This window comes from Entelurus aequoreus, linkage group LG11, assembly GCF_033978785.1.
Source record: "Entelurus aequoreus isolate RoL-2023_Sb linkage group LG11, RoL_Eaeq_v1.1, whole genome shotgun sequence".
Taxonomy (NCBI): Eukaryota; Metazoa; Chordata; class Actinopteri; order Syngnathiformes; family Syngnathidae; genus Entelurus; species Entelurus aequoreus.
The window spans coordinates 57,863,744-57,888,090 of NC_084741.1; positions in this window are offsets into that span (position 1 = coordinate 57,863,744).

Below are 24,347 nucleotides of genomic sequence, written 5' to 3' on the forward strand. Positions count from 1 at the left end.
GTCCATAAATGCAGAGGACAAATTTCACCACACCTAGTGTGTGTGTGACAATCATTGGGACTTTATAGTGGGGCCAGCAGGAGACCATCCCGAGCGGAGACGGGTCAGCAGTGCAGAGATGTCCCCAACCGATGCACAGGCGGGCGGTCCACCCCGGGTACCGACTATAAATGATGTCAGCCAGCTTGAAACATGTATCATCTATAAGCTAAGTGAAGGAGCCCAGAATTTTTTTTTAAATGTTTGCAGTATTTTAGGGGTTCTCACAAGGAAACCTTACGGTGTATTAAATCCATAAACTGCTATAAAATAGTATAAAATTGAGTAGATGGGGAGTTATTGTGATGTACTTAAAAAATAAAATTAAAAAAAAACATTGTAAAGTCTTGTCCAGCTTTTACTGAAGTATACTCTTCATGTTTAAATGAATATCGACTCCAAATATCGGTTACTGAATTTCGAAAGCCACCATTTGGCGGGCCAAACCAAATGACTTGTCGGGCCAAACTTGTCCCACAGGCCCCACTCTGGGCACCCCTGGGGTAGAGGAGCCTTTTGTTTCCAGGGCAAGTCTTTGGTTTATGACCATCGTCCCAAAAGAGACTTTGTGGCCACCACATCTGGGTTCCCAGCTTTCCTATTCCAGCTGGATCACTGAATTACGAGAAAGTACTTCTGCTAAACTGGATACATATTATGATTTCTTTTTGATGGCGAGCTCTGATGACTTTGTTGGACGTTTAAAAAAGGCATTTGAGCTTGATTGCCTGCTTTGCGGCTTATTTGTGTCTCACGAAAACAAAGATGATGATGTGCTAAATGTACAAAATCTTACCTCGGTGACAGAGAGAAACCCATCCAAACCTCAGTGGGCGTATCATGTTAAAAATCAAAGAGTACGCTCAATTCCTCACCTGTAACCGGTTGATGGTACGGTAAATGACGTGTGCAAACTACTTCAATAGGGGACGATGGGGAAATCGGGCTGTTTTTGTTCCGTTTATCCAAAGCTTCCTCGCTCTATCAAACATTTACCAGCACACACACTCAGTATGTACTGTACATCGTATACTAATTCTTTAAACCAGGAGTTCTCACAACAGCTTCACAGTTATATAAATAAGCATCAATGTCTTTAATAGACAAAAAAGGTGTTTTGTATTCAGCTGCAAATGGTTACTATGGTAACAGAGGGGGGAGAGTGACAAAAACACTTGGTCAACGGGGGTAATTTTGCCATGTCGTCAGCTTTTCAGTGTGTTTGTGCATCACCCTGTGTAACTCTGTCTCATTCAGGGCTTGCGGCACTTATTTGTGCGGCAATTATGTGATTCCCAGGTTGTAGTAGAGGAGTATCGCATGAGACCATAATATGTGCATGGCCTCCATAAAAAGCGTTCCTATAATGTTCTCATCTTAGTGTGGGAACAGGAGACTAAACATCACGCTAAATTATATCCATATTGTACGGAGCCCCTAAAGGGACATGGAGGGAAAAAATGTTTTGCGAGATGTCGCAATACTTTTTGCGATATCTCGCAAAAGTTTTTTTTCCTATGTCAGTGAACCGGAAGTGAAACAGACAGAGCGAAGGAGGAGTGGGAGCCTACCCATCATCTGTGCTCTGTTGTGGGACCATAATACGTCAGTTGCAACTAGAGATTTCCGATAATGGCTTTTTTGCCGATATTCCGATATTGTCCAACTCTTAATTACCGATTCTGATATCAACCGATACCGTTATATACAGTCGTGGAATTAACACATTATAATGCCTAATTTTGTTGTGATGCGCCGCTGGATGCATTAAACAATGTAACAAGGTTTTCCAAAATAAATCAACTCAAGAAATGGAAAATAATGCCAACATGGCACTGCCATAATTATTATTGAAGTCACAAAGTGCATTCTTTTTTTTAACATGCCTCAAAACAGCAGCTTGGAATTTGGGACATGCTCTCCCTGAGAGAGCATGAGGAGTTTGAGAGGGGCGGGGTGGGGTTGAGGTGGGGGGGGTAGGGGGTTGGCGGGGGGGTGTACATTGTAGCGTCCCGGAAGAGTTAGTGCTGCAAGGAGTTCTGGGTATTTGTTCTGTTGTGTTTATGTTGTGTTACGGTGCGGATGTTCTCCCGAAATGTGTTTGTCATTCTTGTTTGGTGTGGGTTCACAGTGTGGCGCATATTTGTAACAGTGTTAAAGTTGTTTATACGGCTACACTCAGTGTGACCTGTATGGCTGTTGACCAAGTATGCGTGGCATTCCCTTGTGTGTGTGAAAAGCCGTAGATATGATGTGACTAGGCCGGCACGCAAAGGCAGTGCCTTTAAGGTTTATTGGCGCTCTGTACTTCTCCCTACGTCTGTGTACACACCGGCGTTTTAAAAAGTCATACATTTTACTTTTTGAAACTGATACCGATAATTTCCTATATTACATTTTAAAGCATTTATCGGCTGATGATATCGGCAGTCCGATATTATCGGACATCCCTTGTTGCAACTATGGAGGACGATTTAGATTGGTTCTTAGTGTCAATAAACTTCTCCCACGGATGATGGGTAGGCTCCTCCATCGCTTTGTCTGTTTTACTTCCGGTTCACTGACATAGGAAAAAAACCTTTTGCGAGATCTCGTCTCGTTTTTTTCCCCTCCATGTCCCTTTAGAGCAGGGGTGGGCAATTAATTTTTACCGGGGGCCGCATGAGCAACCCGAGCACTGCTGGAGGGCCACATCGACAATATTTCAATTAAATTTCGCTCAATATTATTTTTGATATATACGTAAGATTAATAATAATAATAATAATAATAATAATAATAATAATAATAATAATTAATAATAATAATAATTAATAATAATAATACTTTATTTTAACCTAACTTAACTTTATACCAAAAGCACTGCCTTGGAAATCATTTGTACTTCTTTCAGAGATCACATTTAGTTCCCCTTAAACATCCTCATGTTGCACAATGAAATGTAAGCATAGGATGAAGTGTGCATTCCTGTAACTTTCTCTTGTAACAGCATTCCATGATTAATATAAATAAATTAACATTAATAATAAATGACAGTAAAATAAGCACACATATGACTGAGGAGTCATAGTGTAACTTTGTGTGGTGTTTGAGTTGTCCGACTTTTTGTGTGGCCATAAACGCACCAGTGGTTTAGTGGTATGCGTGTTGGTGACAGATGACAAGTTGGTTTTGGCCTGGTTTGTACGGCAGAAAATGACTAGTTTTTCCAGATAGAAGTGTTTTACTCATGTTTTTGGTGTGGTTATGGCCGAATATAAACAGTTTTGCTCAATAAAGTGATCGATATAATTCCTGGCCTAGAAGCATCTCGATAGACGTTACAATAATTGAACGGTGTTCAATTTAACGGTGTTGACGAACACCGTTAGGGCCGCTTGTTGTCACTGTCACTCAAAGTTGCATTACAAAATTACACAGAATAAATGTGTTTATTTTGTTTAGAATTCAGATGGGATTTGATTTGGTGCGCGGCATATATTTGCTGTGCGCATAGGACACTTGAGCAGTGCGCAATTGCGCAGGCGCGCACCTTAGAGGGAACGTTGCTTGGCAGTCCATGTCTTGTTAAAAACACGCCATTCGTCATCAACTTTTCTCTTTTTAGTGTCTCGGGTGTAAACCATGCATCAATTGTTGCTTTTCAAAAAGAAAGCAGAACAGTTGTATTGCACGCACGACATAGATGTTTTTTCAACTTTATTTTGTAATTTGTGACTGCAGCTGTACACATTCACTCACAATCACGCACGCACGTGCATACGTCCACACGGAAGTAATACAAATAACGCTTTTCAAAACAAAAGCAGCACCGTTGTATTGCACACTCGACATAGATAGCTTTTTAAATTTATTTTGTAATTTATGATTGGCCTCACGCGGGTCGGACAGGGACGCACAAAGCGCCGGATGTGGCCCGCGGGCCGCAGAATGCCCAGGTCTGCTTTAGAGGCTCCGTAATAATGAACACATGAGCCATAGCTGTAGAGTCGTGAAATTTACTGGGTTCATTCACCATGGCACAGAGTGAAAACTGTCAAAAAAGACAGAAAAAATAAAGAATAAAGTGCCTGTTGGCTTTTTAACACGACAATGCATAAGTTAATAAAGTCTGAATTAGCATAACCTGCGATTAGCGTAGCGTTTTTTTTGACATATTTTACCCTTTCCATATTTACTCCGTCTATCTGTATTTGTGTTTGACTTTCTCTTCTACTGTTACCAAATAGCACGGCATCTCCATCCATCCATCCATTGTCTACCGCTTGTCACTTTTGGGGTCGCGGGGGGTGCTGGAGCCTATCTCAGCTGCATTCGGACGGAAGGCGGGGCACACCCTGGACAAGTCGCCACCTCATCACAGGGCCAACACAGATAGACAGACAACATTCACACTCACATTCACACACTAGGGCCCATTTAGTGTTGCCAATCAACCTATCCCCAGGTGCATGTCAAAAACTAAATTCACAACCAGACCTGTACTCAATGAATATATGAGTAAGTACATTTTACATTAACCTTACTGTGGGGTTATTATTTTAGCTAAAATTAAGCTTCTTTTTTAAAAAAAAAGTTGTATAATATATGACTAAAATGATATATGAAGAAACAAACTAGTTTTATTCCATATAGTGTATAGCTACACTGTCCTGTTTAAACACAGCAATCAGTGTTATAAATCTAGAACATATACAGTCGTGGTCAAAAGTTTATATACACTTGTAAAGAACATAATGTCATGGCTGTCTTAAGTTTCCAATAATTTCTAAAACTCTTATTTTTGTTTCATCTGACCACAGATGAATTTTTTTTTTAGCTGTTTGGCCACAATATCCAGCAATATGTTTGGAGGAGAAAAGGTTAGGCCTTTAATCCCAGGAACACCATCCCTACCATCAAGCATGGTGGTGGTAGTATTACACTTTGGGCCTGTTTTGCTGCCAATGGAACTGTTGCTTTAAATGGGACAATGAAAAAAAAAGGATTACCTCCAAATTCTTCAGGAAAACCTAAAATCATCAGCCCGGAGGTTGGGTCTTGGGCACAGTTGGGTGTTCCAACAGGACAATGACCCCAAACACACGTCAAAAGTGGTAAAGGAATGGCTAAATCCGGCTAGAATTAAGGTTTTAGAATGGCCTTCCCAAAGTCCTGACTTAAACGTGTGAACAATGCTGAAGAAACAAGTCTATGTCAGAAAACCAACCAGTTTCGTTGAACTGCACCAATTTTGTCAAGAGGAGTGGTCAAAAATTCAACCAGAAGCTTGCCAGAAGCTTGTGGATGGCTACCAAAAGCGCCTTATTGCAGTGAAACTTGCCAAAGGACACCTAACCAAATATTAACATTGCTGTATGTATACTTTTGACCCAGCAGATTTGGTCACATTTTCAGTAGACCCATAATAAATTCACAAAAGAACCAAACTTCATGAATGTTTTTTGTGACCAACAAGTATGTGCTCCAATCACTCTATCACAAAAAAATAAGAGTTGTAGAAATGATTGGAAACTCAAGACAGCCACGACCGTATATATATCTCACATACCTGTCTTTATTTGTGCATTAGCTTGAAAAATTACAAATCTGGTCGTTCGCGTTGTAAATTGTTGCAATTAACAGCTGAGCAGTGTGCCGAGGACATCGAATACAGTACACTGTACAGGTATATTGCTTATTAAATGGGCGGACAAACTCGCCCACAGTGTACAACAAAAGCTATTAGCTATTTACCTATAATCTGGTGCAGAACATATCTGCCTTTGAGCTTAATCTTTCTGTGCATTGTCCCTTCAAATAAAGACTAAACTAAACTAAAAGTAGTGGTAGAGTAAGCGATCTTGCTCCTGCTCTGTCTTTAATAGTAAGAGTAATTCAGTACAGATTGAGTAATTTCAAAGTGTTAGCTTTGGCCTACTTACTGTTGCATAGATGTCTCAAAGAATAGCCTGCAGACAGCACTTCAAGTTGGTTTTAATTTTTACCAGTGGATTATCGAGCCACAGGGTTTGCAACGTGTCTTGTTGTCTATCGCAGCAAAGGATAAGTGCGTCCATATGTCTTTTCTTCTCTTTCTCCCAGTTGTTGAAGACATATTGTGTTAGGGTCTTAACAAATTTAACAGTGATATAGTGTCAGGGTTTAAAATTGTTTAAACTTGTACCTTATTGAAATTATCAGCATTTGTTTCAACGGATGTACTACAAAAAAAGGGCAGCATGTCGACGTCAATAAAAGTATCAATTGCCCAGGCAATGTCTTTTGCCCTCTTTGTATCACATGTTAATGTGTGTCTAAATAACCAAGGTAAAGTTTGCAGCACGTGTGCTTCCACTGTGCTACTTTGTGAAGTGTTTATTTTAGCATTTTACAACATTATTTTAGTTTGTGACTGTGACAGTGTGTGTGCATATCGGCACATCGGCTGCAAATAAAGACAGTTCAGCTACTTGTTGTTTTGGCTTTGTTAGTAAAAAAAAAAAGTAGATCCATCACTACCTTGTTGTTTGTTTTATATACAGTACTGTTTATTGCTTTATATTGTGTTCTAAGTGTGTAAACCTTACTAAAATATGGACTTTTTCCAAGGCTGGAACCCATTATTAACATTGTTTCCTATAGAGAAATTTGCTTCAATATACACACTTTTTTTATTCATGAACTGTGTTAAATAACCAATTAAGTTCGTAAATCAAGATTCCAGTGTGGAATGGTGGAGGATCTTTGTGTTCAGGTACAGCCTACTGTAGGGTGGAGCGGTCAAGCTAGATTCTCATTGTCAGAACTTGATGAAATAAGAATAAAATTGCATATGATTGGATTCATATTGTTACCAAGTATCCAACAGATCAATACAGATCCCCTGACATATAATCTCTGCTCATTAACTGGTTGAAGGACTTCAACATACCACAAGTGTCATTATCCGTTGCCTGGGTCCTGGCTTAATTTATGTTTAGTAACTTTTTACCTATGTTTTGGTCGGTTTCCTTGCTGTACCCTTTTTCCTTTCATTTACTGTTGGTTTCCCTGGACACAAATTCTCCACACCTGCCCTTGTTTAGTAATTATTGTTCCCTTCGCCCTCCCTCTTCGCGACCTTACGTTTCATCTTGTTTTCACCACGCTTAAGTGTTTTTCCTTATTATAGACTCTCGCTGTTCACTCTGTCCAGCCATGTGTTCCAAACGTAACAGACTGACCCAGCCAGACAAAGTGTTCCTCTCCAACAAGGACAAGCAAAGGATCCTCCAGGAGCTTAAAGCGGACACCCAGCCGTGGGAATGCGAGGACGAAGTGGAGCTGTCCGAAGAAGATCTCCCTTATGGCGAAGGTGACGGAAGCCGAAAGCCGCTTCCTCTCCCACTCGCAAGGCACCCAGACGTCGTCCTCAGCATTTTGCCCACATTTCGCCAGGTAGTTAGTTAGTCAGCCCCTGCAACTCAAGACTCAAGCTCCTTCACTCCCTGGTTCCCCACCAAGGCCAGCTCCCATGCTTCCTATAGCCCACCCACCCGTGCCCTCTGCTCCCACTGTACTCACAGAACAGCTCCTCCCACCAGCTCCAACTGACATCTGGACTCTGCTTTTTGAGGGGCTGGGGGCAGTGCTGGTAGCGTTTCAGCGGGTCAAGCAGAGCTCCTTCTACCAAGGTTGCTGCCTGCCTCTCCACCAACGGGGGCGCTGTTGTTTCCGGCTCCACTTCTTGCTCCAGCACCGCAACGCACAGGGGACCCTCCAGAGAAGTACAGCGCGGCGTCGATGGATGATTGGTACCAGAAGGTGCTGAGGGAGCTGGAGATGGAGGAACAATCCTGTTCGGTAGTGGGCCTGCAGACACCACCAGCAACCCCAGGACACGCCCTCTGGACATGCCGACAGCCCAGCCGCCTGCTGCTCTAGCTCTGGACACACTAACAGCCCAACCGCCTGCTGCTCTAGCTCTGGACACGCCGACAGCACAGCCATTTACGTCTCCAGTGGGCCGTCCCACAGCGCCGCCTTTTTTGTCTCTAGCGGGCCGTTCCACAGCGCCTTCATCTTCGTCTCTAGCGGGCCGTCCCACGGCGCCTTCATCTTCGTCTCTAGCGGGCCGTCCCACGGCGCCGCCATCTTCGTCTACATTGGGCCCATCGTCGGTTCTAGTTCTGGAGTCGCCTCCGCGACCTCCAGGTTATCTGCCACACAAGCGGCCATCAGGCGCCCACACGTGGCTCCCTCAACGACCAAGAGTACGGCCATTTCATGGACGCCCTCCGCGCTATAAGCAGCTATGCCCGGGACCCGAGCATGAACAGTTACAGCTGCTGGTGCGCCGTGGCCGTGGCCGTGGGCCTTTGCCAGTTGCAGCAGCGCTCAACTCGCCGCCGCCACATGACTCGTCCCCAGTGGCTTCGGGAATACTTGGCCTGGCGGCCCACCACCAAGTCCTCACTCCACCCTCCAAGGACTTTGGACTTGTTCCTTTTTTTTCTACCTTGGGACGTCTGGTATCCGTCCCTTAAGGGGGGGGGGGGGGGGGGGGGGGTACTGTCATGACCCGTTGCCCGGGTCATGGCTTGATTTATGTTTAGTAGCTTTTTTCCTATGTTTCAATCTGTTTCCTTGCTGTACCCTCTTTCCTTTTGTTTACTGTTGGTTTCCATGGACACTAACTCTTCATACCTGCCCTTGTTTAGTAATTAGTTCGTTTTCAGTCACTTCTTCGCGACATTACGCTTCATCTTGTTTTCACCACGCTTAAGTGTTTTTCCTTATTTTAGGCTCTCGCTGTTCCCCCTTGGTGACTATTTTGGGTTTTTGGCTCCACGCTTGTTGAGCGTCCGAGTTTTCGTATATTTGTTCGGCCTCAAGGAATTAAAAGACTGACTCCTACCTGCACGCACCTCCTGCTTATCTTTCTGCATTCGAGAGAACACAACTATCGCAGCCATGCGTTCCAAATTGACAGTCATTCATCTTCATCCAAGTCTTTGCTGTCCATGTGGTAATGTTTACACATTAAAAGCAAGCTTAAATCACTTGTAATTCCTGTCATGAATACAGTATATATTCTATTAGATGTATATCCAAGTTATTTTAATGCAGCATTGATTAAAAAAAACAAAAAACGAATGAAGTCTGTATAAAGTTAAGGTCCTTGCGAAAATGTTATTGTTTAAGCGACGCCTTTGATGTTCAGCCTAAAAGGCTATGTATTATTTCTGCTGCTGCACATGCAGTTGGGAAAATGAAATAGCACATGTAAGTACAGTGTATTGTACATACACAATAGAAACCAGGGACCTCCTTGCTGTGCAGCGGGGCTAACCATTTCCTCATTTTGGCCAACTAATGTCAGTCTTTTATAGCAGTGGTACCGGTACCGGTCCGTGGATCGATTGGTACCAGGCCGCACAAGAAATTTCAAATTTTTTTATTTTTTATTTTTTATTAAATCAACATAAAAACCACAACATACACTTACAATTAGTGCACCAACCCAAAAAACCTCCCTCCCCCATTTACACTCATTCACACTCATTCACACAAAAGGGTTGTTTCTTTCTGTTATCAATCTTTCTGGTTCCTGCATTATATATCAATATAGATCAATACAGTCTGCAGGGATACAGTCCGTAAGCACACATGATTGTATTTCTTTATGACAAAAAAATAAAAAAAATAAAAAAATAACATACCCCACCCCGGTCCGTGGGACACATTTTCAAGCATTGACCGGTCCGCAGCTACTAAAAGGTTGGGGACCACTGCTTTATAGTACTTGTGGCATGGTGGGAGAGTGGATATGTTCCTGGTTTGATTCCAGCATGCACAGATTTTAACACCTGACACATGTTGTCCTCATACCTACGTGTAGTCTAGGTCGGGGGTCAGCAACCCGAGCCCTAGTGGCTCCCTGGAGCATTTTTAAAAAAGGATTGAAAATGGAAAATTTCTATTTTTTGTTTTAGTATGTTTTTTGTTTGAGTACAAACATGACACATACCTTCCCAATTGTTAGAAAGCCCACTGTTTAATATGCATGTGTGTATGCTTCACTGATGAGAGTATTTGTTGAACATCGTTTTGTCCTACTAATTTTTGCGGTTCTTGAACGCGCTTTTGCTCTTGCATCTTACCGGTATATACCGTATCTGCGGTTTATTTTCCAATGCAGCTAATATGTGTAAAAAAAAACAATTTATTTGCAAATTTAGTGGGTGTGGCTTTCATGCTGGTGCGCTCTATAGTCTGGAAAATACAGTTATGTAATAATATTGTACAGCACTTAGCTTGGAGAGTGGACTTCTATGGTATGGTACACCCTGTAAGCTGCTTTTCCATATGTTCTTAGATACATTTCCACAGTTGAGGCGTTATCAACTTGCTTAAGTATGGCGCAAATTGTAAAGGCTACATGCTCACCTCTGTCATTTTAAGAGACGATTCCCTTCTTTAATTCAATGAATATTATCCGCTTCTTCTTGTCAGCACTGTCTTTTACACTCTTGTCTTGTTTTGGTCCAATCTTACAGGTTTCACTGTGACATTCACGACGCCAACTAGCGGTGGGGAAGCTCATACCCCTAATATTTGCTTGGAACTTGAAGGATAACAATTAGCAGAGAGACAGCGCATATCTTTTTTTTCCCAAGATGGCGCCGCTGTAGTGGCTGCTGGTGGCAGGAGCTCTGTGCTCTCGTGTCATCCTTTTGTCTTCCTGATGTTTCCCTCTTGTTTTATTGTGGGTTTGTTTGCCTTTTGGTTGGGGACCCTTTGGGACTGTGCGACAAGGGGTGGCACTTTCGTGACTTCTGCGGTGCTTTTTTGTGAACTTCTGGATCTGACTCCCGGGAGCCTTTTGGCCATGGAGACCAGCTGCTGGGTCTCTGCCACACCAGAGTCCGTTAAGAGAGATGAAGAGACAAGGCTGTGGATCTGGCGCTGAGCGCCGGGAAGGACAAGCTTCACAGTGTCTTGGCTGAATGAGCAGGTATCGGACACCTCGGTCTCCTTGGACGCATCCTCGCTCATCCATGCAGACTGGACACTGGCCGAGAGTCGGTGTGCGGCCGAGGGTGGAGTCGGTTCTCTTGGTTGCTTTGTTGGGTCTGCTCCTGTCTCTGGCCATGCTCCCCCCCACCCCAGCAGACGATGGCGTGCAACACCGCAGAGGCCACCACAGTGTATATGTTTTTTGTTGTTGTTGTTGTTTTACTTTTGTGGCTGTGTGTAGAAGTGGCTGGTTGCATCAGCTCTGCTCTTTTAAGGTCTTTAATGTCCTTTGTGTTCTTTGATGTTTCCCTCTTACACACATGTTTCCCTCTTACACACATGTTTATGTGTGCTATGACTATGAACAAGCTCAGTGATGAGTTGGAGACATGTAGTTCTTTGTTAAGGTTTAAGAAAACCTTGAAAGGTGAAATCATTGAAAATTATAAAATATAGTAACAACTACTTTCATCCCATTGATTTTTTTTAACGTTGATGTTCCAGGTAATCTAATTTTCAGTAAATGTATAGGATAGGCAAATATAAGCTTTGGCTTCAGCCTATTCCTTTTTCGGTCATTCTTTTTCTTTTTGTGTGTAAATGTGTGTGATTGTTAAATATGTATAATCTGTACTGTTAAACTGGTCACACAAAATGGTTGATGGTTGATTATATGACCGAAATGAACTTATTTCAGTCATTTTATGACTATGAGTTTTTTTCCCTCCTTGGCCTCAGTCTGGACCCCCTCTCCAGGGGCCAGGCCCAGACTGAATTTTTTTTCTTCTCTCTTGTAGCTTGAATTTTTGTTCACAACATAAAACAATTAGCCGAGAGACAGCTGTTGTTTTAAAGTACTTGTGAGTTTGTGCACTCGTAAGTCGAGGTACCACTGTATCCATCTACAGCAGGGGTCCCCAAACTTTTTTGACTCGGGGGCCGCATTGGGTTAAAACAATTTGGCCGGGGGCCGTATATATATATATATATATATATATATATATATATATATATATATATATATATATATTTTATATATATATATATATATATATATATATATATACATATTATATATATATTATGTATATATATATATATATATATTTTATATATATATATATATACATATTATATATATGTATTATGTATATATATATATATATATATATATATATATATATATATATATATATATATATATATATATATATATATATATATATATTTTATATATATATATACATATTATATATATGTATTATGTATATATATATATATATATATATATATATATATATATATATATATATATATATATATATATATAAATCTAAAATATATATATATATATATATATATATATATATATATATTAGATATATATATATATATATATATTAGATATATATTTATTATATATACATATATATATATATATATATACATACATATATATATTAGATATATATAGCGCACTTTCCGCAGCGCGCGATGATGTCACGTTATCGATGAGAAAATGAATTTTTAGACAATATGATTTGCCTGAGCGGCTAGGAGACACCGTGAGTAGCAAGCGGCACAAAGTGGATAAGAAAAGACAGAAAAAAAAAATATACATATATTTTTTTTATACTTGACAGAAAAAAAAAAATATATATATATTTTTTTTATACTTGGGACTTCCCGCGGGCCTGATTTTGGACGCGGGCCGTAGTTTGGGGACCACTGATCTACAGTAACAGCCTGTCTAAATGATGACACATTTGCAGTAAAAGTCCAACAAAGCTCTTAGTCTTCTTCTGAACATCCAAGTCACGATTATTATCTCTCATTAAAAAGGGCTAATTAAGACCGTTCTTAGACAATTGATATTAAATGTGTCTGTCAGCCTTTTGTGGGTGTAAAACCAAAGTCACACTGAACTGATTAAATGTAAGTTTTTTTTTTAGCATGATGACTAACAATTGAACACAAGACTGAGTTAATACTTTCTGCTAAAAAGGTGTCATTTGTTCCCTTTAGATATCTTTTATTTAACTGTAAAACCTGCCTTAGGTTTCCCTAACACCTGTGTTTCACAATAGTTGTAATTTCAATACAACATGATATAATCTACATTATCCTTGTCGTCATGCACCTAAAGATACAGTTATGCTTTTACATTTTTGCTAGGCACATATTTTCACTGTTTGAACATGCTACTCGAGGTTTGCGTCATGGCTTCCATCCTGCAAACTCTTGACGCGCTCTCATTTCTCAAAAACACATTTAGACACGGCGCACTTAATCCTCTCGTGGTTCCCAGATGTGTCAGATGTGCTGCTGAGTGGCGGTGCACAAGGATCTCAAGGAGCGCTATTTTTGCAGGGAGTGAAGAGAGGATTCTTTTGAGGTTAGCGAGAGGGAAATGTGTGAACAGTGCAACATTTCACCTCCAGGTTGACTCAGGGGCTCTTATATCTGCTGGAAGGGAGACAGGAGGGAACCACTGACCTGTGACACTCCTAATATCACACTCCTCAGTTTACACAGTCTGAAATGGAGGAAGACACTCAACACAACCTTATCTTCACCTCTGGGACGTCTGGATTTTAGTTTGTAGTTTTTAACTTGGTTCACAGTTTCCGTCTTTAAATTATTAGACCTACAACCACCTACAACTTAAAGGACCCTTTAATGCTGACAACATTGGCAGTTATTTATAGTTCTGGATAGGGTTGTATGGTATACCGGTATTAGTACAGTACCGTGATACTAATTAATCATATTCGGTACTATTCAACCTTTGAAAAGTACCGGTCCACCACCCTCCCCCGCGCCCCCGTCATCGTCACGTTGTGACATTGCTGGTTTATGAGCAGACGAGCATGTTCGGCAGCGCACAATCACGGAGTACTTACAAGCAGACGCATTGTGTAGATAGAAAAGGGAGAATGGACACATTTTGGCTTAAAAACTAACGATAAAGGTGTATAACACTGAAACGCCCACCGGAAGAGGTGCTTTAAGACATGGCTAGCTAGCTAGCAGCTAAAGTCCAGCCCCAGTCGGCAGTGTTTTAGCTACTTCTAAATCACTAATCCTCGCCTCCATGGCGACACATAAAGTAAGTTTCTTACAAGTATCATCCCTGCAGGACGAGGAATAGCTAAACATGCTTCACTAAACACCGTAGCTCACCTGCGTCAAAATGTAAACAAACGCCATTGGTGGAGCTACACCTAACATCCACTGTAATGATATCAAGTACAGTAGCGTATCTAGTCGATACTCCTATGATTACATCGATATTTTTTGGCATCACAACATCTTCTTTTGTTTTTTTATTTATTTATATTTTGTTTACGTTTTTAAAACAATTATATTTTGTTTATAAACTCAGAAAATATGTCCCTGGACACATGAGGACTTTGAATATGACCAATGTATGATCCTGTAACTATTTAGTATCGGATTGATACCCAAATGTGTAATATCATTCAAAACTAATGTAAAGTATCAAACAACAGAAGAAAAGTGATTATTACATTTTAACAGAAATGTAGATAGAACATGTTAAAAGAGAAAGTAAGCAGATATTAACAGTAACAAGTAGATTAATAATTCATTTTCTACCACTTGTCCTTAATAATGTTGACAAAATAATAGAATAGAAAATGACACAATATGTTACTGCATACGTCAGCAGACTAATTAGGAGCCTTTGTTTGCTTACTCACTACTAAAAGACAAGTTGTCTTGTATGTCCACTAATTTATTTAAAGGCCTACTGAAACCCACTACTACCGACCACGCAGTCTGATAGTTTATATATCAATGATGAAATCTTAACATTGCAACACATGCCAATACGGCCGGGTTAACTTAAAAAGTGCAATTTTAAATTTCCCGCGAAATATCCGGCTGAAAACGTCTCGGTATGATGAAGTTTGCGCGTGACGTCACGGATTGTGCGTAAGTATTGGGACACCATTGTGTCCCAATACAAACAGCTCTGTTTTCATCGCATAATTCCACAGTATTGTGGACATCTGTGTTGGTGAATCTTTTGCAATTTGTTTAATGGACAATGAAGACAGCAAAGAAGAAAGCTGTAGGTGGGATCGGTGTATTAGCGGCTGGCTGCAGCAACACAACCAGGAGGACTTTGAGTTGGATAGCAGACGCGCTACCGTGAGTACGCAGCTTTCTTCCAAACATTTGATCGCTTGCCCGGCTGTGCATGCCGCTATGTGCATGTCACGTACGTAACTTTGGGGAAATATATGTGCTGTATGAACTTTGCGGAAGTGAACGGTACTTTGGGCTGTGGGATTGAGTGTGTTGTGCGGGTGTTTGAGTTGTATTGGCGGGTTATATGGACGGGAGGGGGGAGGTGTTTGTTATGCGCGATTAATTTGTGGCATATTAAATATAAGCCTGGTTGTGTTGTGGCTAATAGAGTATATATATGTCTTGTGTTTATTTACTGTTTTAGTCATTCCCAGCTGAATATCAGGTCCCACCCGCCTCTCGCAGCATCTTCCCTATCTGAATCGCTTCCGCTGCCCTCTAATCTTTCACTTTCACTTTCCTCATCCACAAATCTTTCATCCTCGCTCAAATTAATGAGGTAATCGTCGCTTTCTCGGTCCGAATCGCTCTCGCTGCTGGCGTCCATGATGGAAAACAATGTGCAGATGTGAGGAGCTCTTCAACCTGTCATGTCACGCTACTTCCGGTACAGGCAAGGCTTTTTTTTTATCAGCGACCAAAAGTTGCGAACTTTATCGTCGATGTTCTCTACTAAATCCTTTCAGCAAAAATATGGCAATATCGCGAAATGATCAAGTATGACACATAGAATGGATCTGCTATCCCTGTTTAAATAAGAAAATCTAATTTCAGTAGGCCTTTAAGGACAAACTTGCAATAAGAAACATATGTTTAATATACTGTAAGATTTTTTGTTAAAATAAAGTCAATACCGATACCGGTACCAAAATATTGGTATCGGGACAACACTAGTTCTAGACCTTAAAATGATGTCAACAGGTAAAATTGCTTGTTTTCTCACAAGTTTCAGCACATTTTCAAACGTTCACTTTTAGCTTCAAAATGTGGGTGGCCTGCATCAGCCTGCTGACGTCACCGACAGAAGACTGAAGACAATATCATATTGTGTAGTATGTGTTTTGGTAGCATCCCAAATCATGTTATTTTTGCACCGAATTTTAAGGACTTCTCAAATATCTCCCCCAGATGCAACTAAAGAAGGGGTCAAACTTGCATACATTTCCAAATGATGGGAGCACGAAGAAAGTATGGACATTTCCTGTCAAGTTGACTCGCTGAAAAATAAGAGACCAAGCGAGAGGAGTGTAATTTGCAGCGATCATTTTAATCATTACCCAGCAGGCACAAGACATTAAAACAACGTTGAAAACTTGTTGAATTATTTCGTGACGTTGAGCAATTCAGACCTAACCTTAGAAGAGGGATGTCAAACATGCGGCCCCAGGTTCAAGGCGGCCCGCGAGATGAGTTTGCTAAGTGTAAAATTTAGCTGCAATTTTAAATAAAGAAACTGCTGTTCTAAAAGTGTCCATTGGATGTCGCAATAGAAATTCTGTTAGGCAAGCAAATAGTTTTTATTGGGGCGAGCAAGTCTACCAAGCAAGAGGTACACGGTAAAGCGGGGCTGCGACTCCTCCCCCTCGACCCAATGTAAAACAAGCAGGAGTAAAATAAACAATTGGTAACCTCAATTAAAATGCTGAAATGCAACACTGATAGTTATGCGAAAATGATTTTATTCTGTGCAAATTTCAAAGTCAACAATGGAAATGACAAATGAGGTAGTTGATACATAGAAGCGTTTTTATTTATGCTTCATTTTGTTTTTGTTCAATTATAGATTGGGCTGTGACTTAAAGTTTAATTTGTTTGTAATTGGTTTTTAATCTTCATTATTTACTTCAAGTTATTACAGTATGTCTCTATATACATAATTTTTTTATTTTAATTAATTTTGGCCAAAAGTGGCGCATTTCAATTTCTTACACACACTTGTTATTTCATATGTTGACCCGAGGGGGGCGCATTTCAATTTCTTACACACACTTGTTATTACATATGTTGGCCAGGGGTGGGTGCATTTCAATTTCTTACACACACTTGTTATTACATATGTTGGCCAGAGGGGGCGCATTTCAATTTCTTACACACACTTGTTATCTCAAAATGTCAAACACTTATTTGGAACATCCCACTGGTGAACAGGCTAATTGGGAACAGGTGGGTGCCATGATTGGGTATACAAGCAACTTCCATGAAATGCTCAGTCATTCACAAACAAGGATGGGGCGAGGGTCACCACTTTGTGAACAAATGCGTGAGAAAATTGTTTAAGAACAACATTTCTCAGTCAGCTTTTGCAAGGACCAAGCCAGATGTAGCACAGTGGTAAAAATGCCCGTGCCAACTTTTTTGCACTGTGCTGCTGCCATTAAATTCTAAGTTAACGATTATTTGCAAAAAGAAAATAAAGTTTCTCAGTTCAAACATTAAATATCTTCTCTTTGCAGTTTATTCAATTGAATATAAGTTGAAAAGGATTTGCAAATCATTGTATTCTGTTTTTATTACAAATTACACAACGTGCCAACTTCACTGGTTTTGGGTTTTGTATTTTGTGTCCTCTTCTACTGATGTTTTCCACAAGATGCTTGAGGAAATGCGGAAAGAGCATAAGGAAACACAGGCTATGGTGTCTATGGAAGAGGAGATGGAAGAGCAGGGAAGTCCGTAAGTGGCAATTATTTGATTTTTTGATCATATTGTTAACCATATCAGTTTTGAAGTAATAATGAACCAGGGCGATAAAAACATGCAATTAATAGTTCTACATGCCTTTATCGCCCTGCAATGAGGTGGCGACTTGTCCAGGGTGTACCCCGCCTTCTGCCCGAATGCAGCTGAGATAGGCTCCAGCACCGCCCGGGACCCCGAAAGGGACAAGCGGTAGAAAATGGATGGATGGATGCCTTTATCGACACTGTCTTTGCCAGGAAATGGGCTCCAGTTGTGTAGATGACGTCACACCAAGAGGGGACGGCATATCGAGATTGAGAATGGAAAGGTGGCATTCCAAGTACAATTAGTTATCTACTCATTACTCCAAAAAATATTGATATTATCGGAAATAACTGCCAGGTTCCTTTTCAGGAGCAAAAAACTTGATAGTGAAATTTTGATGATCTGATTTTGTTCAGCATAAAATACACTTATTTCTCACTTTTGTACTTTTTTTTTGTACACAAAAATTAACTTACAAAGATAAACACAAATATGACATTGTGAATATTGTGTATTTTAGAGATGTGCCAGTCGATCCGTGACCGATCAGTGTTTTCATGGAAAAAGCATGTGATCCATAGCCGATTAATGCCTTTTATTGGTAATCCCCTTTGTCTGACACGGTATTTGTTTTTAGTCCCTCGGCTGTGTGTCTTCATACACAGCGTGGAGACGCTCCCCTAAATTAATAATACTCGTTTCCATTGCTGCAAATAATATCTTAAATATCCTAGTCATGTAACATTATCACTGAAGAATGAGGCTAAACATGTTATACAATGAGAGCAACCTAGAAGCAGGAATTCTAAAAGCTAAGCCAACCTAAGCTTCAATGTCTGCTTAAAGAGCGTGTCTATTTTGTTTTTATTTATTTATTTATTTGAATTAGGACAATGCATATTCATCAACATAGAGCAACAATGTAATAATGCCGGAGTTAGCACAATAGCTCATTTTCATCCGTTGTCCTAAGGCAGGTTAATACAGTAAACATTCAACAGGTCATGATACAAAAGAATACATCAATCACAAGACATTACACATTACAAACATACCATAAGCACAGACCATGGACAAAAAAGTAAAACAAACAACAAACAAAAATTAAATCTGCAAGCAGCGATGGACGGGACCGCTTTACCCATTCAACATATCTTTACCTGCACATTACCTACCTTCTCTGCATAGTGTGGTCATGCTGGTGCTTTTTGCCTTTACCAATTCAACATATCTTTACCTGCACAATACCTACCTTCTCTGTATCCTGGAGTCTAGCTGGTGTTTCCTGCCTTTACCCATTCAACATATCTTTACCTGCACATTACCTACCTTCCCTGCATCCTGGGGTCACACTGGTGCTTCTTTCTTTCACCCATTCAACCTATTTTACATGAATGTATTCCATTTCTGGGGTCCCACTTTTTTGTAAGCGTTTTGAAAACAAATGATAAATGGATGCATTATCCTGTTATATCTCACATTCTATATTGTGTTTTGGAACAAGGTTGTCATAAACGTTACTTCATTCATTAAAAAAAATAGTAAAAAAAGAAGTAGAAAATGGATTGATGGATGGAAAACAAATTTTAAAAAGGATGTTTTTGGGGTGGAGGAGTCAGATCGGGTGCTAGTTAGCTTGAAGCTAACAGCTAGCCTGTCTCCATCCTGGAACAATGTGGATCCAGCGGGAGACAAAAGTGTTTCCATGGACTCACAAAGACTAAAACAAGTCATTTACAGGAAACTTTGCACATGATTAAGTTAAAAAGGTTGACTTTAAACTCACCTTAGTGTTTACCATCAAGTCTTTCTTTTGACAGCCCCTCGCGCTAAACGTGTCCCAGTGCAAACTGAGGAAGTGTTTGTCATTGACAAAACTTTCGGCCAATCAAAATTTACGACCAATAAAAACGCAATAAACTCTCTGTCTCTGCTCACGGCGGCCATCTTTGAAATGTTTTTCAGCGCAGCGATTCTTTGAGGGCTCATAAAATCCAAACCGGAGCAGTAATTAAGACTCTTTCATCAACTTTTAATCAGAAGGGTTCAATCTGTCTCCTGTGCTAATTTGAAGCCGACACGACAAACGCGCTCAGAGGAGATAATGTTTGAAAAAAGGTGACTGTTTTTACTCAACTTTTGTTTTGAAGGGGTAATTGCAAACTTCCTGTTGATTTTTGCTGGGTGTTGTCAGTGTATGAAATCTAGGTCTAAGTGAGACCTACATATAGGTTTTTGTTTCATGTCTCTACGACATTCCTACTGGGAGTTAGAGGCAGTTTTGTCTGTGTTTTCTTCCTAGGGGGCGCTAGAGCGCAGTTTTGAGTTTTGGGGTTTGGTTTTTTGATTAGATCGCAATTTTCGCCAGTCCTGATGTGTGTGTCCAATTTGGTGAGTTTTGAAGCATGTTAAGGGGGTCAAATTACAGCTCAAAGAGGCGGCGGTATAATAATAAAACGCTAGAAATACAATAGGGTCCTCTGTCCCAAAGGGACTCGGTCCCTAAAAACAAGTGAATAATCTAATTGTGCGTGCATGTCTGATTAGTTTTCTACCACTGTTTCAGTGCAGTCTTAAATGTTAAATAGGTATTACAGTTTCTGACATGGGCTGGCAGCCTGTTCCATGACTGTGTGCCTCTGATAGACCCCACCATTTGGCCAAACGTAGTCCTGCGCCTTTGTACGTTGCAGTCACCTCTGGTCACTGCTCTGGTGTTTACTTGACTGCTATTTTTTGTATTAATAAAATCTATCAAGGGAGGGGGAGCAAGTTTATTTAGAACTCTAAAAATGAGGCAAGCGTCCATGAAAATCTGATATTTATCTAAATCTAAAATATTATACTTACTTAAAATGTTACAATAATGATACTTTAGACCAGTGGTTCTTAACCTTGTTGGAGGTACCGAACCCCACCAGTTTCATATGCACATTCACCGAACCCTTCTTTAGTGAAAAATACATTTTTATTTTTTTTTAAAATTCAAGACAAAGTTATATGTTTTTTTTACTGGTGCACAAAATGAACCGTGCATGAACCTTGTTCAAAGAACAAAACCAACACAGTGCATGAACTCACAACAAATTACACACCTGCAAATCAGATGGAAAATTACAGGGAACATTGTTCGGGGGTATCCATAATACGCCGATAGGGAGAAGTTTTTATTTACACGATGAGTCGGGTGTGTCTTGACCTCCGCAGCGGAGGCTCCGCCGAACCCCTGAGGCCGACTCACCCTAGGGTTCGATTGAATCCAGGTTAAGAACCGCTGCTTTAGAGGCTTTTTGTCTAGATTTGTTAGTGTTCTCTTGATGAGAGACTTTAGTGGCTTCAGGATATTCTCTGAGGTATGGGACCAAGTTGTATAGCAGTAGCTTATGTGGCTGAATATCCATCCATCCATTCATTTTCTACCGCTTGTCCCTTTCATGACATGCATATATACAGTACATTTGTTGTGAGAGAAGGTCTAATGCGTTTAAAATTGGACAGATTAAACTTAATTATATGTTACATTTTCTTAACATGCTGCTTGAAATTTAAGTTGGAATCAAAGACTACACCAAGATATTTAAATTGTTCTACCACATCTAATCTCTCACCATTGACTATTGTCTGTGGGCGAGCAGTCGGAGACAGGAGTGGGGGAAGAGACATTACTACATGTTCCTAAAACATTTTATTTTCTCCTGTTTTCTGCTCTGTTTTCAAACTATTTATTTTGTAACTGTCGATTTTGGCGAATAATTATGACGCTTATCGCTTTTTGATGACGTTTTGGTCGGTTGAATGCGACCTGAGCGCGGTAGCGTTCACAGTGTAGACAAATTGCATATACTGTATATCCGATTTATTTCCACATACGAAAGAGGCCTGTGTCGGACATGAAAAATTCAGAATAGCACTGTTCACACTGACAAGAATAAATGTTGATATAGGCAAGAAAATCGCATATAGGCAGGAACATCATAATTGACCGGCAGTGTGAACGAGGCCTCTGTGACCTTCTACAAAGCCACTCAATGTTTTCAGAGCTTGTGACCAAACTTCCTCTCTGTCGACAAACAAAACTCACCTTTCCAGGAAAGTTAGTGATTCTGTCTATGACTTAATGTCTATGTTTTTGTCATTTTCATTTTGGAAGCTTTGTTTTTTTTCTGTTTGTTTAGAATTCAGAATAGCACTGTTCACACTGACATGAAAAAGTTTGATACAGGTCGCATAAAGGCAAAAACAAATCTGAATTGACCGGCAGTGTGAACGAGGCCTCTGTGACCTTCTACAAAGTCACTCAATATTTTCAGAGCTTGTGACCAAACTTCCTCTCTGTCGACAAACAAAAGTCACCTTTCCAGGAAAGTTAGTGATTCTGTCTATGACTTAATGTCTATGTTTTTGTAATTTTCACTTTGGAAAGCTTTGTTTTTGTTTAGGTATATTTAGCCAACCGTCGTTCTGGGCTCTGTGCCCGCTTGACAGGCAGTCTCTAATTAGCGCAGCAGAAATACATATTTAGTGCAGTGTGGCTTTGGAGAGCTTCTGTGTTTAAGTCACCAGGGAGAACAATGCATGAAACAATGGCCGCTCCTCACAGCACTTTTCAACGTGATGGTCCAGCCGGTATTGAACAACCTACACATTGCAGTAGATGAAACCTCTTCTTTTGACAGGGAGTTGATGGTTTTCTACAATAAAAGTGAATATTTGTGGCATCTTGTCTCTACGCTCTTCATGGACCAGTAATAATAATCACAGCTTCAGTGGGGAACATCGACGATGTTTGTGATTAAGACAATTTGTCTGTAGTCGAGACATGGATGACTTGCGGCATAATAACAGACATACGAGAGCTAACAATTAAAATTTCCCTGCGGCACTGTTATTAAAAGAAGCCACTTTATGCCCTCTGTGGAGAAGAGACACTTGAGCAGGAAGCCTGGGTGCAACTGGCAGACATTTGCCTCTATTTTCCACTGAGACTACTTCAAATGTTTATCAAAGCCGTGATGCGTTCACTTGTCTGCCATACACAGATAAGAAAGCAGAAAGGAGATCCAGTTGTGAAGCACTATCATTGAAAGGAAAATACCCCAGGCATAATTTCCATTAAGATGATATGGCAGTCATACTTACATGTAGTGTTGTCTCGGGACAACACTAAAATATTTGTATCGGTACCAATATTTTGGTACCAAAATTATTTTGATACTTTTCGGTACTTTTCTAAATAAAGGGGACAACAAAAAATTGCATTATTGGCTTTATTTTAACAAAAAATCTTAGGGTACATTAAACATATGTTTGTCCTTCAATGAAATAGTGAACATACAAGAGAAACTAGAAATTGTGATGTATCATGTTGTATGCTTGCATGTTCAAAATAAACTCAAACTCAACTCAACTCAACTCAACTCAACTTGTCTTTTATTAGTAAGTAAACCAACAAAGGCTCCTAATTTAGGCTACTGACGTATGCAGTAACATATTGTGTAATTTCTCATTCTATTGTTTTGTCAAAATTATTAAGGACAAGTGGTAGAACATGAATTATTAATCCATTTGTTCATTTACTGTTAATATCTGCTTACTTTCTATTTTAACATGTTCTATCTACACGTCTGTTAAAATGTAATAATCACTTATTATTCTGTTGTTTGATACTTTACATTAGTTTTGGATGATACCACAAATTTGGGTATCAATCCGATACCAAGGATCATAAAATGGTCAAATTCAAAGTCCTCATGTGTCCACAGACATATTTCCTGCATTTATAAACATAATATAATTTTTTAAAAAGAAAAAAGATGTGATGGCAAAAAGGTGGCAGACCGGTACTTTTCAGATGCGGTATAGTACCAAATATGATTAATTAGTATCGCGGTACTATACATACCGTACAACCCTACTTACCGTACATGTGACAACACAATCCTTCATTAATGTCTCCTACAAGTTGACCTATCTGTGGGAGATAGGTTGATAGTTTTGTGAGTAGTACTGGGTACAAGTATGTCTTTCCTGGTGTAGAAAGGTGCTGGTCATATGGGCATAGGTGTTTGTCCATCCATAAATCCATTTTCTGTTGCTTGTCAAGGTTGTGCAGGGGGAATATCAGTCTTATGCAAGAAAGCCAAGACTCCCCGGTCGATGGCCACTTCTTCCAGTTCAACCAAGCCGTTGTGAGACCAGGCTGGGCATGCTTTGATCACTTTACCAGGGGAGGTGTCAAGGAGGCATTAGAAGTCCCAAACCATCACAACTAACTTCCTTCTATGCGAAATAACTGTGGTTCAACTCTAAGCTCCTTCAAGACGATTGAGCTCCTCAACCTACCTGTCGTACAAGTCTAGCCACTATACCAGAGCTGGGCAAATATTTTGACTCGGAGGCCACATTGAGAGAGAAAAAATGTGTCGGGAGGGGCCAAGGTGTATGTGTGTATAAATTATATGTCCACATTTAGCTGCAAAAATCTGATG